This window comes from Arachis ipaensis, chromosome B6 (assembly GCF_059453495.1).
Source record: "Arachis ipaensis isolate K30076 ecotype BB chromosome B6, ASM5945349v1, whole genome shotgun sequence".
In the NCBI taxonomy this organism is placed as follows: Eukaryota; Viridiplantae; Streptophyta; class Magnoliopsida; order Fabales; family Fabaceae; genus Arachis; species Arachis ipaensis.
Window position 1 is genome coordinate 29,348,072 of NC_142441.1, and position 15,775 is coordinate 29,363,846.

The 15,775-nt window shown below is 39.5% G+C and overlaps 1 non-coding gene across 1 annotated transcript; it reads right to left on the reverse strand.

The window, feature by feature from the left end:
- Nucleotides 1-4,060: 4,060 nt before the first annotated feature.
- On the reverse strand, nucleotides 4,061-4,168 carry LOC148555005 (small nucleolar RNA R71). Its single transcript, XR_015887270.1, has one exon. It is a non-coding gene; the product is annotated as a small nucleolar RNA R71 (small nucleolar RNA).
- Between the last annotated feature and the right edge of the window lie 11,607 nt (nucleotides 4,169-15,775).

The window sequence follows — 15,775 nt, forward strand, 5'->3', positions numbered from 1 at the left end:
ACATTTCTGAACTTTACTATGAGTTTGTGTGTTTTTTTGTGATTTCAGGTATTTTCTGGCCGAAATTGAGGGACTTGAGCAGAAGTCAGATTCAGAGGTTGAAGAAGGACTGCTGATGCTGTTGGATTCTGACCTCTCTGCACTCAAGGTGGATTTTCTGGAGCTACAGAACTCAAAATGGCGCGATTCCAATTGAGTTGGAAAGTAGACATCCAGGGCTTTCCAAAAATATATAATAGTTCATACTTTGGCCAAGAATAAATGACATAAACTGGCGTTCAACACCAGCTTTCTGCCCAAATCTGGCGTCCAGCGCTAGAAAAGGAGCCAAAACCAGAGTTGAACGCCCAAACTGGCACAAAAGCTGGCGTTCAACTCCAAGAAGGACCTCTACACGTGAAACACTTAAGCTCAGCCCAAGCACACACCAAGTGGGCTCCGGAAGTGGATTTATGCATCAATTACTTATTTTTGTAAACCCTAGTAGCTAGTTTATTATAAATAGGACCTTTTACTATTGTATTAGGTATCTTTTGATCTATTGATCACGTTTTGGGGGCTGGCCATCTCGGCCATGCCTGGACCTTTCACTTATGTAATTTTAACGGTAGAGTTTCTACACTCCATAGATTAAGGTGTGGAGCTCTGCTGTTCCTCAAAGATTAATGCAAAGTACTACTGTTTTCTATTCAATTCATCTTGTTTCGCTTCTAAGATATTCATTCGTACTTCAATCTGAATGTGATGAACATGACAATCATCATCATTCCCTATGAACGCGTGCTTGACAACCACTTCTGTTCTACCTTCGACTGAATGAGTATCTCTTAGATCTCTTATTCAGAATCTTTGTGGCATAAGCTAGAATGATGGCGGCATTCAAGAGAATCCGGAAAGTCTAAACCTTGTCTGTGGTATTCCGAGTAGGATTCAATGAATGAATGAATGTGACGAGCTCCAAACTCGCGATTGCGGGGCGTTAGTGACAGACGCAAAAGGATAGTAAATCCTATTCCAGCATGATCGAGAACCGACAGATGAATAGCCGTGCCGTGACAGGGTGCGTTGACCATTTTCACTGAGAGGATAAGATGAAGCCATTGACAAGGGTGATGCCTCCAGACGATTAGCCGTGCCGTGACAGGGCATTGGATCATTTTCCCGAGAGATGACCGAAAGTAGCCATTGACAGTGGTGATGTATCACATAAAGCCAGCCATGGAAAGGAGTAAGACTGATTGGATGAAGATAGCAGGAAAGCAGAGGTTCAGAGGAATGAAAAGCATCTCCATTCGCTTATCTGAAATTCCTACCAATGATTTACATAAGTACCTCTATCCCTATTCTATTATTTATTATTCGAAAACACCATTATCAAATTATATCTGCCTAACTGAGATTTGCAAGGTGACCATAGCTTGCTTCATACCAACAATCTCCGTGGGATTCGACCCTTACTCACGTAAGGTATTAGTTGGACGACCCAGTGCACTTGCTGGTTAGTTACACGGAGTTGTGAACCATGGTCTTGGCATCATGTTTTCGGCGCCATTTCCAGGGAAAGAAAGAGCAATGAATTTTACATAATTAAAGTGTAATCACGATTCCGCATACCAAGTTTTTGGCGCCGTTGCCGGGGATTGTTCGAGTATGGACAACTGACGGTTCATCCTGTTGCTCAGATTAGGTAATTTTCTTTTTATTTTCTTTTCAAAAATTTTTCAAAATCTTTCAAAAATTTTCTCACCTGTTTTCGAAAAAAATTTTATTCAAAATTTTTAAAGAATGAATTCTAGTGTTTCATGAAGCATGTGAAGCCTGGCTGGCTGTAAAGCCATGTCTAAATTTATTTGGACTGAGGCAGCAATTTGTTATCAAGAGCAAGCTAGTTGTTGTTAATCCACCTGCTACTGTTCCTGATTTACATGCTAAAGCTTGGCTGGCCATTGGCCATGTCTAGTGTTTTGGACCGGAGCTTTCATTGAAAGCTTGGCTGGCTAGTGAGCCATGTCTAATTCCTGGACTGAAGCTTTAGACTAAACATGGCAAGATTCCTGGAATTCATGTTGAAAATTTTGGAATCCTTATTTTTTCTTTTTCATATAATTTTCGAAATAAAAATCCAAAAAAATTAGAAAATCATAAAAATTAAAAATATTTTTTTGTGTTTCTTGTTTGAGTCTTGAGTCATATCATAAGTTTGGTGTCAATTGCATATGCATCTTGCATTTTTTGAAAATTCATGCATTCATAGTGTTCTTCATGATCTTCAAGTTGTTCTTGGTAAGTCTTCTTATTTGATCTTGATGATTTTTTGTTTTGTGTTGTATGGTGTTTTTCATATGCATTCTTGAATTCCTAGTGCGTAAGCATTAAAGAATTCTAAGTTTGGTGTCTTGCATGTTTTCTTTGCATTAAAATTTTTTCAAAATTGTGTCTATGATGTTCATCTTGACATTCAAAGTGTTCTTGGTGTTCATCTTGACATTCATAGCATTCTTGCATGCATTCATTGTTTTGATCTAAAAATTTCATGCATTGCATAATTTTCATGTTTTTCATAAAAAATTTCAAAAATCAAAAAAATATCTCTCCCTTTTTCTCTCATCAAATTCGAAAATTTGGATTGACTTTTTCAAAAATTTTTTTAAAATCAAGTTGTTTCTTATGAGTCAAATCACATTTTCAATTTGAAAATCTTATCTTTTTCAAAATCTTTTTCAAAAATCAAATCTTTTTCAAATTTCTTAGTTATTTTCGAAAATTCCAAAAATATTTTTCAAAAATCTTTTTCTTATTTTTATATCATAATTTTCGAAAATAACAATAACAATTAATGTTTTGATTCAAAAATTTCAAGTTTGTTACTTGCTTGTTAAGAAAGATTCAAACTTTAAGTTCTAGAATCATATCTTGTGATTTCTTGTGAATCAAGTCATTAATTGTGATTTTAAAAATCAAATCTTTTTCAAAAACTAATTTCAATCATATCTTTTCAAAATATCTTCTTATCTTATCTTTTTCAAAAATCTAATTTCAAAATATCTTTTCCAACTTCCTAACTTCTCATCTTTTCAAAATTTGTTTCAACTAACTAACTAACTTTTTGTTTGTTTCTTAACTTTTTCAAAACTACCTAACTAACTCTCTCTCTCTCTAATTTTCGAAAATATCTTCCCTCTTTTTCAAAAATTTCTTTTTAATTAACTAATTATTCTTATTTCTATTTTTGATTTTAAAAATTTTCGAAAAATACTAACATTTTTCAAAAACCATTTTCGAAAATCACTAACTCTTTTTCAAAAATATTTTTCGAAAATTCTCCCTCTCCCATCTTATTCTATTTATTTATTCATCTACTAACATCTCATCTCACATCTCAACCCTCCTCACAGTTGTGTTTCTTCCATTACATTACATTCTTTGTCTCCCCCTCTTCTTCTACTCACACAGGGACCCCTATACTGTGGTATAAAGGATCTCTATTATTATTATTATTATTTTTCTGTGCCATCTTCTTTGTCATATGAGCAGGAGCAAGGATAAGAACATTCTTGTGGAAGCAGATCCAGAACCTGAAAGGACTCTAAAAAGGAAACTAAGAGAAGCTAAAATACAACAATCCAGAGATAACCTTTCAGAAATTTTCGAACAGGAAGAGGAGATGGCAGCCGAAAATAATAATAATGTAAGGAAGATGCTTGGTGACTTTACTGCACCTAATTCCAATTTACATGGAAGAAGCATCTCCATTCCTGCCATTGGAGCAAACAACTTTGAGCTGAAACCTCAATTAGTTTCTCTGATGCAGCAGAACTGCAAGTTTCATGGACTTCCATCTGAAGATCCTTTTCAGTTCTTAACTGAATTCTTGCAGATATGTGATACTGTTAAGACTAATGGAGTGGATCCTGAAGTCTACAGGCTCATGCTTTTCCCTTTTACTGTAAGAGACAGAGCTAGATTATGGTTGGATTCTCAACCCAAAGACAGCCTGAACTCTTGGGATAAGCTGGTCACGGCTTTCTTAGCCAAGTACTTTCCTCCTCAAAAGCTGAGCAAGCTTAGAGCTGATGTTCAAACCTTCAGACAGAAAGAAGGTGAATCCCTCTATGAAGCTTGGGAAAGATACAAACAGTTGACCAAAAAGTGTCCTTCTGACATGCTTTCAGAATGGACCATCCTGGATGTATTCTATGATGGTTTATCTGAGCTATCAAAGATGTCACTGGACACTTCTGCAGGTGGATCCATTCACCTAAAGAAAACGCCTGCAGAAGCTCAAGAACTCATTAACATGGTTGCTAATAACCAGTTCATGTACACTTCTGAAAGGAATCCTGTGAATAATGGGACACCTATGAAGAAGGGAGTTCTTGAGATTGATACTCTGAATGCCATATTGGCTCAGAATAAAATATTGACTCAGCAAGTCAATATGATTTCTCAGAGTCTGCATGAAATGCAAGCTGTATCCAACAGTACTCAAGAGGCTTCTTATGAAGAAGAAGCTTATGATCCTGAAAATCCTGCAATAGCAGAGGTGAATTACTTAGGTGAACCTTATGGAAACACCTATAACTCATCATGGAGAAATCATCCAAATTTCTCATGGAAGGATCAAAAGCCTCAACAAGGGTTTAATAATGGTGGAAGAAACAGGTTTAATAATAATAAACCTTTTCCATCATCCACTCAGCAACAGACAGAGAACTCTGAACAAAATACTTCTAATTTAACAAACTTAGTCTCTGATCTATCTAAGGCCACTGTAAGTTTCATGAATGAAACAAGATCTTCCATTAGAAATCTGGAAGCACAAGTGGGTTAGCTGAGTAAAAGGATCACTGAAATCCCTCCCAGTACTCTCCCAAGCAATACAGAAGAGAATCCAAAAGGAGAGTGCAAGGCCATTGACATAAGCACCATGGCCGAACCCAAAGAAGGAGAGGAGGACGTGAATCCCAAGGAGGAAGACCTCCTGGGACGTCTAGTGATCAATAAGGAGCTTCCCTCTGAGGAACCAAAGGACTCTGAGGCTCATCTAGAGACCATAGAGATTCCATTGAACCTCCTTATGCCCTTCATGAGCTCTGATGAGTATTCCTCTTCTGAAGAGAATGAGGATGTTACTGAAGAGCAAACTGCCAAGTTTCTTGGTGCAATCATGAAGCTGAATGCCAAATTATTTGGCATTGATACTTGGGAAGTTGAACCTCCCTTGTTCATCAATGAACTAAGTGATCTGGATCAACTGACATTGCCTCAGAAGAGACAGGATCCTGGAAAGTTCATAATACCCTGTACCATAGGCACCATGATCTTTAAGGCTCTGTGTGACCTTGGTTCAGGAATAAACCTCATGCCCCTCTCTGTAATAGAGAAACTGGGAATCTATGGGGTGCAAGCTGCTAAAATCTCATTAGAGATGGCAGACAATTCAAGAAAACAGGCATATGGACAAGTAGAGGACGTGTTAGTAAAGGTTGAAGGCCTATACATCCCTGCTGATTTCATAGTCCTGGATACTGGAAAGGAAGAGGACGAATCCATCATCCTAGGAAGACCTTTCCTGGCCACAGCAAGAGCTGTGATTGATGTTGACAGAGGTGAACTAGTCCTTCAATGGAATGAGGACTCCCTTGTGTTTAAAACTCAAGGATCTCCCTCTGCAACCATGGAGAGGAAGCATGAAAAGCTTCTCTCAAAGCAGAGTCAACCCAAGCCCCCACAGTCAAACTCTAAGTTTGGTGTTGGGAGGCCACAACCAAACTCTAAGTTTGGTGTTGAACTCCCATATCCAAACTCTAAGTTTGGTGTTGGAGAGTCTCAACAATGCTCTGAACATCTGTGAGGCTCCATGAGAGCCCACTGTCAAGCTATTGACATTAAAGAAGCGCTTGTTGGGAGGCAACCCAATGTTTATTTATCTAATTTTGTTTTTGTTTTTCATGTTTTATTAGGTTCATGATCATGTGGAGTCACAAAATAAATATAAAAATTGAAAACAGAATCAAAAACAGCAGAAGAAAAATCACACCCTGGAGGAAGCATCTGCCTGGCGTTCAACGCCAGAACAGAGCATGGTTCTGGCGCTGAACGCCCAAAATGGGCAACATCCTGGCGATGAACGCCCAGAACAAGCATGGTTCTGTCGTTCAACGCCAGAAATGGCAACAAATGGGCGTTGAACGCCCAAAATGGGCACCAACCTGGCGCTGAACGCCCAGAGTTGTGTGCAAGGGCATTTTGCATGCCTAAATTGGTGCAGGGATGTAAATGCCTTGACACCTCAAGATCTGTGGACCCCACAGGATCATCTCAGGATCTGTGGACCCACAGGATCATCTCAGGATCTGTGAATCTCAGAGGATCCCCACCCACCTCACCCTCTATCTCTCCATTCATGACCATCCCTTCTGTTTTCCATCCACCACTCACATCCATACACACATCCCTCCATCTCCTCCAATCTTCTTCTTCTTCTATTCCTTCTTCTTTTGCTCGAGGGCGAGCAACATTCTAAGTTTGGTGTGGTAAAAGCATAAGCTTTTTGTTTTTCCATTACCATTGATGGCACCTAAACCTCTAAAAAGAGGGGAAGGGAAGACAAAGGCTTCCAATTCCGAGTCATAGGAGATGGAAAGATTCATCTCAAGGGTCTATAGCTCAGTGGTAGAACATGTGGCTGCAAATCAAGAGATTCCTGAGAAACCTCAGGGGATGCACTTCCCTCCACATAAATATTAGGAGCAAATCAACACCTCCCTAGGAGAATTGAGTTCCAATATGGGACAACTAAGGGTGGAATATCAAGAGCACTCCATCATGCTTCATGAAATAAGAGAAGATCAAAAAGCAATAAGGGAGGAGCAACAAAGACAAGTAAGAGATATAGAAGAGCTCAAGGACATCATTGGTTCCTCAAGAAGGAAACGCCACCATCACTAAGGTGGATTCATTCCTTGTTCTTATTTCTTCTGTTTTTCGTTTTCTATGTTATGTGCTTATCTATGTTTGTGTCTTCATTACATGATCATTAGTAGTTAGTAACTATGCCTTAAAGTTATGAATGTCCTATGAATCCATCACCTCTCTTAAATGCCTTAAAACCAAAAGGCAAGGGCAAATAAAAAGGATCCCAAGGCTTTGAGCATCAGTGGATAGGAGAGCCTAAAGGAATAAAATCCTGGTCTAAGCGGCTAAACCAAGCTGTCCCTAACCATGTGCTTGTGGCGTGTAGGTGTCAAGTGAAAACTTGAGACTGAGCGGTTAAAGTCAAGGTCCAAAGCAAAAAAAGAGTGTGCTTAAGAACCCTGGACACCTCTAATTGGGGACTTTAGCAAAGCTGAGTCACAATCTGAAAAGGTTCACCCAATTATGTGTCTGTGGCATTTATGTATCCGGTGGTAATACTGGAAAACAAAGTGCTTAGGGCCACGGCCAAGACTCATAAAGAAGCTATGTTCAAGAATCATCATACTGAACCAGGAGAATCAATAACACTATCTGAACTCTGAGTTCCTATAGATGCCAATCATTCTGAACCTCAATGGATAAAGTGAGATGCCAAAACTATTCAAGAGGCAAAAAGCTATAAGTCCCGCTCATATGATTGCAGCTATGTTTCATTGATAGTTTGGAATTTATAGTATATTCTCTTCTTTTTATCCTATTTGATTTTCAGTTGCTTGGGGACAAGCAACAATTTAAGTTTGGTGTTGTGATGAGCGGATAATTTATACGCTTTTTGACATTGTTTTTAGTAGGATCTAGTTACTTTTAGGGATGTTTTCATTAGTTTTTATGTTAAATTCACATTTCTGGACTTTACTATGAGTTTGTGTGTTTTTCTATGATTTCAGGTATTTTCTGGCCGAAATTGAGGGACTTGAGCAGAAATCAGATTCAGAGGTTGAAGAAGGACTGCTGATGCTGTTGGATTCTGACCTCCCTGCACTCAAAGTGGATTTTCTGGAGCTACAGAACTTAAAATGGCGCGCTTCCAATTGCGTTGGAAAGTAGAGATCCAGGGCTTTCCATCAATATATAATAGTCCATACTTTGGCCAAGAATAGATGACGTAAACTGGCGTTCAACGCCAGCTTTCTGTCCAAATCTGGCGTCCAGCGCCAGAAAAGGAGCCAAAACCAGAGTTGAACGCCCAAACTGGCACAAAAGCTAGCGTTCAACACCAAGAAGGACCTCTACACGTGCAACCCTTAAGCTCAGCCCAAGCACACACCAAGTGGGCCCCGGAAGTGGATTTATGCATCAATTACTTACTTTTGTAAACCCTAGTAGCTAGTTTATTATAAATAGGACCTTTTACTATTGTATTAAGTATCTTTTGATCTATTGATCACGTTTTGGGGGCTGGCCATCTCGGCCATGCCTGGACCTTTCACTTATGTAATTTTAACGGTAGAGTTTCTACACTCCATAGATTAAGGTGTGGAGCTCTGCTGTTCCTCAAAGATTAATGCAAAGTACTACTGTTTTCTATTCAATTCATCTTGTTTCGCTTCTAAGATATTCATTCGTACTTCAATCTGAATGTGATGAACGTGACAATCATCATCATTCCCTATGAACACGTGCTTGACAACCACTTCTGTTCTACCTTCGACTGAATGAGTATCTCTTAGATCTCTTAATTAGAATCTTCGTGGCATAAGCTAGAATGATGGCGGCATTCAAGAGAATCCGGAAAGTCTAAACCTTGTCTGTGGTATTCCGAGTAGGATTCAATGAATGAATGACTGTGACGAGCTCCAAACTCGCGATTGCGGGGCGTTAGTGACAGACGCAAAAGGATAGTAAATCTTATTCCAGCATGATCGAGAATCGACAGATGAATAGCCGTGCCGTGACAGGGTGCGTTGACCATTTTCACTGAGAGGATAAGATGAAGCCATTGACAAGGGTGATGCCTCCAGACGATTAGCCGTGCCGTGACAGGGCATTGGATCATTTTCCCGAGAGATGACCGAAAGTAGCCATTGACAGTGGTGATGTATCACATAAAGCCAACCATGGAAAGGAGTAAGACTGATTGGATGAAGATAGCAGGAAAGCAGAGGTTCAGAGGAACGAAAAGCATCTCCATTCGCTTATCTGAAATTCCTACCAATGATTTACATAAGTACCTCTATCCCTATTCTATTATTTATTATTCGAAAACACCATTATCAAATTATATCTGCCTAACTGAGATTTGCAAGGTGACCATAGCTTGCTTCATACCAACAATCTCCGTGGGATTCGACCCTTACTCACGTAAGGTATTACTTGGAAGACCCAGTGCACTTGCTGGTTAGTTACACGGAGTTGTGAACCATGGTCTTGGCATCATGTTTTTGGCGCCATTTCCAGGGAAAGAAAGAGCAATGAATTTTACATAATTAAAGTGTAATCACGATTCCGCGTACCACCAACCTAGTTTTAAACTGGGAAAAGTGTCACTTTATAGTGACTGAAGGAATTGTCCTTGGGCATAAAATTTCAAACAAGGGAATAGAGGTGGATCAAGCTAAAGTGGAAGTAATTGAAAAATTACCACCACCTGCTAATGTTAAGGCAATCAGAAGCTTTCTGGGGCATGCAGGATTCTACAGGAGGTTTATAAAGGATTTTTCAAAAATTGCAAAACCCCTGAGCAATCTGCTAGCTACTGACATGCCATTCGTGTTTGACACAGAGTGTCTGCAGGCGTTTGAGACTCTGAAAGCTAAGCTGGTCACAGCACCAGTTATTTCTGCACCAGACTGGACTTTACCATTTGAACTAATGTGTGATGCCAGTGACCACGCCATTGGTGCAGTACTGGGGCAGAGGAATGACAAGCTTCTGCATGTCATTTATTATGCTAGCCGTGTTTTAAATGATGCCCAGAAAAATTACACAACCACAGAAAAAGAATTGCTTACAGTGGTTTATGCCATTGACAAGTTTAGATCATACTTAGTAGGATCAAAAGTGATTGTGTACACTGACCATGCTGCTCTTAAATATCTACTCACAAAGCAGGATTCAAAATCCAGGCTCATAAGATGGGTGTTGCTTCTGCAAGAGTTTGATATAGAAATAAGAGACAGAAAAGGGACAGAGAACCAAGTTGCTGATCATTTGTCCCGGATAGAACCAGCAGAAGGGGAGTTTCCCCCTTCTATTGAGATCTCTGAGACCTTTCCGAATGAGCATTTGTTTTCCATTCAGGAAACATCATGGTTTGCAGACATTGCAAACTATAAAGCTGCAAGGTTCATACCCAAGGAGTACAGCAGGCAACAAAAGAAAAAATTAATTACTGATGCAAAGTACTACTTGTAGGATGAACTCTATCTCTTTAAGAGATGTGTAGACGGAATAATCCGTAGGTGTGTGCCTAGAGAAGAAGCACAAAGGATCTTATGGCATTGCCATGGATCACAATATGGAGGCCATTTCGGAGGTGAGCGAACAGCCACCAAGGTCCTCCAATGTGGCTTCTACTGGCCTACACTCTATAGGAATTCCCGAGAGTTTGTACGTAACTGTGACAGTTGCCAAAGAGCTGGTAATCTGCCTCATGGTTACGCCATGCCTCAACAGGAAATCTTGGAGATTGAGTTGTTTGATGTATGAGGAATTGACTTCATGGGACCTTTCCCACCATCATACTCAAACACTTATATTCTGGTGGCAGTCGACTATGTATCAAAATGGGTAGAGGCCGTTGCCACACCCACCAATGATACTAAAACAGTGCTGAAGTTCCTCCAGAAACATATCTTCACCAGGTTTGGTGTCCCTAGAGTACTAATCAGTGATGGGGGCACTCACTTCTGCAACAAACAACTTTACTCTGCCATGGTTCGGTATGGGATTCGCCACAAGGTGGTGACTCCATATCATCCACAGACAAATGGGCAAGCTGAAGTTTCTAACAGAGAACTAAAAAGAATCCTGGAATGGACTGTAAGTACCCGTAGAAAGGATTGGGCAAGAAGCTTGGATGATGCTCTGTGGGCTTACAGAACAGCATTCAAGACTCCTATAGGGACCTCTCCATACCAGCTTATGTATGGTAAGGCCTGTCATCTGCCCGTGGAACTGGAACATAAGGCCTACTGGGCAACCAGATTCCTAAACTTTGATACCAAATTAGCTGGAGAAAAAAGATTGCTCCAGCTAATTGAGCTAGAGGAATTCAGATTCATTGCTTTCGAAAATGCCAAGCTTTATAAAGAGAAATAAAAAAGGTGGCATGATAGAAAGCTGTCATCTAGAATCTTTGAACCAGGACAAAAGGTTCTGTTGTTTAACTCTAGGCTCAGGCTATTCCCTGGAAAATTGAAATCCCGGTGGAGGGGACCATATGTGATTACAAGTGTATCACCATATGGTTATGTGGAGCTTCAAGACATTGATTCTGATAAGAAGTTCATTATTAATGGACAGAGAATCAAGCACTATCTTGAAGGCAATGTTGAGCAAGAGTGCTCAAGGCTGAGGCTAGATTAAAAGCTCAGCAAGGTCCAGCTAAAGACAATAAAGAAGCGCTTGCTGGGAGGCAACCCAGCCATTAGCAAAACTTTTTCTGTTATTTTATTTTATTTTATTCTTCATTTTATTTACTTTTAAATATATGAGCTTAATATTAACAAGGTAAAGAATCAATTGCATAAGTCCACAGGGTTACAGAAGAATTCAGAGCACAAAACAGGAAAAAGGAGCTCACTGGCAAGAAAACGCCAGTAAGAGGCACAATTGGGCATTAAACGCCTAAAAGGAGCATCTACTGGGCATTTAACGCCAGTAAAGATAGCCATCTGGGCGTTAAACGCCAGAAAGAAGCAGCTTCTGGGCGTTTAACGCCAGATTTACAGCATCCTGGGCGTTCAGAAAAACGCCCAGTGACAAAGGGGTTTCTGGCGTTTAACGCCAGCTAGAAGCAACAGCTGGGCGTTAAACGCCCAGAACAAGCACCAACTGGGTGTTAAACGCCCAAAACATGCAGCAGTTGGGCGTTTAACACCAGGATTGTGGGGAGTAGGCAATTTCGTTTTCAATTCAAATTTTTTCCATTTTTTATGTTTCAATTCATGATTTCTTGCACAAACATGTTACAAATCCTAATTTTTCAAATCCTTTTTCAAAAGATATCAAATGTATCTTAATTCATAAACCCTTTTTCTTAATCCTCTTCAAATTATTTTCAAATCCTTTTCAAAACAAATCTATCTCTTTTCCTTCTAAAATCTTTTCAACTCATCAATATCTTTTTCAAATCTTCACATCATCTCTTTCAAAATCCAGATTTATCTTTTTCAAATATCTTTCATATCTTTTCAATTTTAAATCACATCTTTTCCTATCATACTTATCTTTTCCAAATCACTTTTTCTATCATATCTTTTTCAAATAATTTTCGAAACCCACCCCCTCTTCCCTTTAACTATTGGTTCGGCCTCTCCCTCTCTCCTCCACAAGTTGCGTTTAGCTCTCCCTCTTTCCCTTTCCTTTCCTTTCTTTTGCTTGAGGACAAGCAAACCTCTAAGTTTGGTGTGTTTATCCGTGATCACTAAACCAATACCCACTGAGATCATGGCTCCTAAGGGAAAACAAACCGACTCCAGAGGCAAGAAAGAGAATATTCCAAAACCACTTTGGAATCAAGGGAAGTTCATGACCAAAGAACATTAAGACCATTTTTACAAAATAATGAGTCTAAGGTCAGTGATCCCGGAAGTTAAATTCGATCTGAAAGAAGATGAATATCCGGAGATCCAAGAGCAAATCCGAAACAGGAGCTGGGAAGTCCTAGCTAATCCTGAAACAAAGGTGGGAAGAAACATGGTTCAAGAATTCTATGCTAATCTGTGGTAGAAGGACAGGCAGAGAATAGCTGGAACCGCATTCTATGACTATAGAACTCTGGTCAGAGGGAAGATTGTTCACACCCACCCTGACAAAATAAGGGAGATTTTCAAGCTGCCTCAACTGCAAGATGACCCAGATTCCTTCAATAGGAGAATGATGAGATCAAACTTGAGCTTGGACAAAATCCTAGAGGACATATGCCTCCCTGGAGCTAAATGGACAACCAACACAAAGGGTGTCCCAAACCAACTCAAAAGATGAGATCTCAAACCAGTCGCCAGAGGCTGGCTAGACTTCATTGGGCGCTCTATACTGCCCACTAGCAACCGCTCTGAAGTCACCATCAAAAGAGCAGTGATGATTCATTGCATTATGCTGGAAAAAGAAGTGAAAGTTCATCAGCTGATTGCTTGTGAGCTTTACAAAATTGCAAACAAGAACTCCAAAGATGCCAAATTGGCCTATCCAAGCTCAGTTTCTCTGTTATGTAAAGATGCTGGGATAAAGATGGGAGCAGATAAGTATATCTCAGTTGAGCAACCAATCACCAAAAAGTCTATGGAAGGACAACAAGTGCAGGACGACCCCATCAAGAGAAAAGCAGAGGAGTTCCTCCCGGAAATCCCTCAAATTGAATACTGGGAGCGCCTAAAAGCATCTGTCACCAAGTTGCAAGAAGCTGTGGATCAACTGAAGGAAGAACAGCAAAATCAAAACAGCATGCTCTGCAAATTGCTTAGAGAACAAGAAGAGCAAGGGCGTGAACTGAAGGAATTAAAGCATCAGAAACTATCTCTTGAAGGGCCAAGCACTCCACAGACTAAAGAGGCATCCACCTCCCAAATTCAAGGTTGTTGAGTTCTAATCTTAGCCTTAACTCTGTGATAATTGTTCTTATTTGAGTTTTACCTTAGAAGTTATATATGAGTAGTAGTAATTAGTATCTATATTTTAATTTTATCTCCAATTAAGCTATAATTTATTTTTCTCATCACCATTAAACATGAATAAAATAGCATATTTTCTTTAGAATAAGCAGGCAATATTTTTCGAGTTTTTAATAAGAAAAATTCTAATTATTTACATGTGGTGGCAATGCTTTTTGTCTTCTGAATGAATGCTTGAACAGTGTATATGTCTTCTGAATTTGATGTTTATGAATGTTAAATATGTTGGCTCTTGAAAGAATGATGAAAAAGAAGAAATGTTATCTGATAATCTGAAAAATCATAAAAAATGATTCTTGAAGCAAGAAAAAGCAGTGAATACAAAAGCTTGCAAAAAAAAATGGCAAAAATAAAAGAAAAAGAAAAAGAAAAAGAGAAAGCAAGCAAAAAAAGCCAATAGCCCTTAAAACCAAAAGGCAAGGGTAATAAAAAGGATCCAAGGCTTTGAGCATCAGTGGATAGGAGGGCCTAAAGGAATCAAATCCTGGCCTAAGCGGCTAAACCAAGCTGTCCCTAACCATGTGCTTGTGGCGTGAAGGTGTCAAGTGAAAACTTGAGACTGAGCAGTTAAAGTCAAGGTCCAAAGCAAAAAGAAGAGTGTGCTTAAGAACCCTGGACACCTCTAACTGGGGACTTTAGCAAAGCTGAGTCACAATCTGAAAAGGTTCACCCAATTATGTGTCTGTGGCATTTATGTATCCGGTGGTAATACTGGAAAACAAAGTGCTTAGGGCCACGGCCAAGACTCATAAAGTAGCTGTGTTCAAGAATCAATATACTAAACTAGGAGAATCAATAACACTATCTGAATTCTAAGTTCCTATAGATGCCAATCATTCTGAGCTTCATTGGATAAAGTGAGATGCCAAAATTTTTCGAAAGCAAAAAGCTACTACTCCCGCTCATCTAATTAGAATCTGAGCTTCACTCAAAAAACTCTGAGATATTATTGCTTCTTGACTTATTTGTATTCTATTTTATTTGTCTAGTTGCTTGGGGACAAGCAACAGTTTAAGTTTGGTGTTGTGATGAGCGGATATTTTATATGCTTTTTGTGGTTAATTTCATGTAGTTTTTAGTATATTTTCATTAGTTTCTAGGCAAAATTAATATTTCTGGACTTTACTATGAGTTTGTGTATTTTTCTGTAATTTCAGGTATTTTCTGGCTGAAATTGAGGGAGCTGAGCAAAAATCTGATTCAGGCTGAAAAAGGACTGCTGATTCTGTTGGATTCTGACCTCTCTGCACTCGGAATAGATTTTCTGGAGCTACAGAAGTCCAATTGGCGCGCTCCCAATTGCGTTGGAAATTCGACATCCAGGGCTTTCCAGCAATATATAATAGTCTATACTTTGCTCAAGGATAGACGACGTAAACTGGCGTTCAACGCCAGTTCCATGTTGCAGTTTGGCGTTAAACGCCAGAAACAGGTTACAAGTTGGAGTTAAACGCCCAAAACAGGTTACAACCTGGCATTTAACTCCAGAAACAGCCTAAGCACGTGTAAAGCTTAAGTCTCAGCCCCAGCACACACCAAGTGGACCCCAGAAGTGGATTTCTGCACTATCTATCATAGTTTACTCATTCTCTGCAAACCTAGATTACTAGCTTACTATTTAAACAACTTTTAGAGGATTATTTTGTACCTCATGACATTTTAGATCCGAACTTTGTACTCTTTGACGGCATGAGTCTCTAAACTCCATTGTTGGGGGTGAGGAGCTCTGCTGTGTCTCGATGAATTAATGCAATTATTTCTGTTTTCTATTCAAACACGCTTGTTTCTATCTAAGATGTTCATTCGCACTTCAATATGATGGATGTGATGATCCGTGACACTCATCACCATTCTCAACCTATGAACGCGTGCCTAACAACCACCTCCGTTCTACCTTCGATTGAATGAGTATCTCTTGGATTCCTTAATCAGAGTCTTCGTGGTATAAGCTAGAATCCATTGGC